This window comes from Xyrauchen texanus, chromosome 24 (assembly GCF_025860055.1).
Source record: "Xyrauchen texanus isolate HMW12.3.18 chromosome 24, RBS_HiC_50CHRs, whole genome shotgun sequence".
Lineage (NCBI taxonomy): Eukaryota > Metazoa > Chordata > Actinopteri > Cypriniformes > Catostomidae > Xyrauchen > Xyrauchen texanus.
Window position 1 is genome coordinate 27,964,022 of NC_068299.1, and position 3,478 is coordinate 27,967,499.

Genomic DNA, 3,478 nt, shown 5'->3' on the forward strand with positions numbered 1-3,478 from the left:
CGACGTCACTGCTTCATCCTCTCTGCAGGACGAGGAAGTGACAAAAAGCAGCCCCCGGTACCCAGACTACAGCACACAGCGTTCGTCTTGCACTAATTAAAATGGTCTCACACTCACTGGCCATGTAAAAACGGCTTCCTTCTGCTCCTCAAATAAAGGAGCACACGTAATTAATCGGAAATGCTACAAATATACATGCGCGACCGGCGTGTGGATTCAAATAGCCTACTGCTTTATGATGACATAATATTGCAGATACGGTGAAGCGTGGACCTCTAACAGACAGACTGTTTGGACAGGGCAGATTTTTCCAACAACCAACGATCAGTGGACTGCTAATATTTACTCTTACACCGTCCAAATTGTGTTTAGACAAGTACCGTTTGCATGTGCAGTTGTGTATTTAAATGCGCATTTAAGTTTGCAGCGAAGCATTCGGCGCAATACTTTTTTGTTTAAACTATTTGTAAAGGCCAAGCCGAACAAGACCCACATTGCATAGCAGATTTTGACAGATGAGGTTAAACTAATAATAAAAAAAACATCTTATTTCTTGCTTTTAAAGCGCTGCACTGAAATAACATTTCCCTCTCATGTGTGTCAAATGTCGAAAGCCTAGTTGTTCTAAAGACTATTCAGCAGAGATTGGCAACTTCTAATTAAATAAATGGGAGAATTTGGAATGCCCAAACGAGGAGCTCTAGCGCCCAACGGTCAACGGGTGTAAAAAGGAAGTCCCACCTTCCAGGAAAAAGAGCCAATCACCTTTTAGATGCAGACATCCCCTGTCAATCAACTCTAGAGAGTGCATGCGCATTAGCTATACAAGCAGGGGAAATGTAGTTTTTGAGCATAAAATTAGGTAAAGAATAAAACATTTTGATGCCAATATTGTCAGATTTTATTGCTAATTTGAAACGTGTTCTTTGATTGTAATATTGTCCAACCGTTTTTGAGATTTTGGTCTTTTATTAAAGTAGATAGGCGCTGCACTGGCATGACTGGAAAAAGCCTCTCAAGAGCGTTCCAAAAATGGCCGCCAGTGGACTGACTTGCTAGAAAACTTTGGTTGTTCTCAGTATAAATCTAAACGTTAATGTACTCCTGCTGGTGAATTATTTGTATAATGTATTTTATATTTATACTACATAAAGATTTGAACAAATAAAACAATTCATTTTTCTTTAAATGCGTGTAGATACTCAACATTTAGCACTAAACTGCACTCCACAACCATTTTATCATTATAATAGCTACACACGTTAAAAATAAACTCTTGACTCTTCTTTAAATGATTTGATATGCTGTCCCCCTTTTCCAATATGCCTCTGGTAAGGTGGACAGAGGAAAACTGTCTTTTTTAATATAAAATATCTACAAATTATTTGGAATTAATCTACATTTTCTTATACACTTCTGATATAATCATTATATGTAACATTTTTGAAAATGAACTTTTAATTTTTATAACCTCAAATGTAAATGTGTAACACATTCTGAATACACTGGTTTTATGAACAAACTGAAAATGCAGAAGGAAACCCAGTGTGCCACTGTCATCTTAAAAGGGATATTGTCATGCCATGACTCTCATGCCATCCCAGATGTGTATGTTTTCTACTGCAGAATGCAAATGAAGATTTTTAGAAGAATATTTCAGCTCTGTTGGTCCATACAATGCAAGTAAATGGTGACCAGAACTTTGAAGCACCAAAAAGTATATAAAGGCAGCATACAAGTAATTCAGATTCATACAATTCATGAATTAAGCTGAACTGTCTCACTTGTTTTTCACTCTTGATGTCAAGTTGCAATAAAGTGTTTAGAGTTCTCAAATAAAAATGTATGCTGTCAACCTCCATTACCCATTTCATGGTAATCTCATGTCAGTATAAGAAGGAGCTTTATTGCCAAGTATGCTTCCACATACAAGGATTTTTTCTTGGTGACAGAAGCTTCCAGTGTACAAACAATACAACAACAAGACAGAGATAATACAAATAAATATATAACAAATAGAATAAAAAGCAAAAAGAAATATAAGTATATATAGAAATACACAATAAGACCAAAATATACATATAATATATATATATATAATTTTTAATTTATTTTTTTAATCAGTATCTTCAGAAGCGATGTGATATGAGAATGTGTGGATGAGAAACAGAGAAACAGATCACTTTCACATTCTTCTTGTGTTTTTGGTGATTCACATTCTTCTCTGTATATCACCCCCTGCTGTCTAGCAAAAAATGACAAATATTGATCTGTTTCTCACCCACACCATATCACTTCTGATGACATGGATTAAACCACTGGAGTCGTACGCCTTTATGTGCTTTTGGAGCATCAAAAATGTGGCCTACAGAGCTAAAATAATCTTTTAAAAATCTGAATTTTTTGTTCTGCGGAAGAAAGGAATTCATACACATCTGGGATAGCATGAGTGTGAGTAAATGATGAGAGAAGTTTTATTTTTGGGTAAACTATCTCTTTAAAGTGATAGGTCAGCCATAATTTAATATTCTGTCATCATTTCTGTACCCTCATGTTGTTCCAAACCAGTGTTAGGCTTTGTATTATGTGGAACACAAAATATGTTAGACAGAATGTTAGGGACCGACAGTCTCAGGCACCATTCACTTTCAATATATATATATATATATATATATATATATATATATATATATATATATATATATATATATAAAACATTCACTCAAAGTAAATTGTGACTCAGGCAAACATTCTGTCTAATATCTCCTTATTATGTTGCATTGAAGAAAGAAAGTCATATGGGTTTGGAACAACATGATGGTGAATGATGACAGAATTTCCATTAATAATGATCATAATTCTGTAGTACATGTTAAATGTGTATTATGTAATGGAATATAGGGGAGTAAACGTCTTTTATGTCATTTGTGACAGAGAACACAGCCCCATCACCATTATTGGAGCACCGGTGGAGAGAGTCAGCAGTTTCAAGTTCCTCGGTGTCCACATCACTGACTAACTCATATGGTTCGTCCACACTGAGGCCGTTGTGAAGAAGGCTCCCCAGCGCCTCTTCTTCCTGAGACGGCTGAGGAAGCTTGTAATGAACCACCACATCCTCACACAGTTCTACACCAGCACTGTAGAGAGCATCCTGACTGGCTGCATCACCGCCTGGTACGGCAATAGCACCGCCCTCAACCGCAAAGACCTGCAAAGGGTGGTGTGAACTGCCTGACACATCATCGGAGGTGAGCTTGCCTCCCTCCAGGACATATATAACAGGCGGTGTGTGAAAAAAGCTCGGAGGATCTTCAGAGACTCCGGCCACCCAAGTCATGGGCTGCTCTCACTGCTACCATCAGGCAGGCGGTATCGCAGCATCAGGACGCGCACCAGCCGACTACATGACAGCTTCTTCCCCCAAGCAATCAGACTTTTGAACACTTGATCTCTCACGATCAATAATACCAGCACT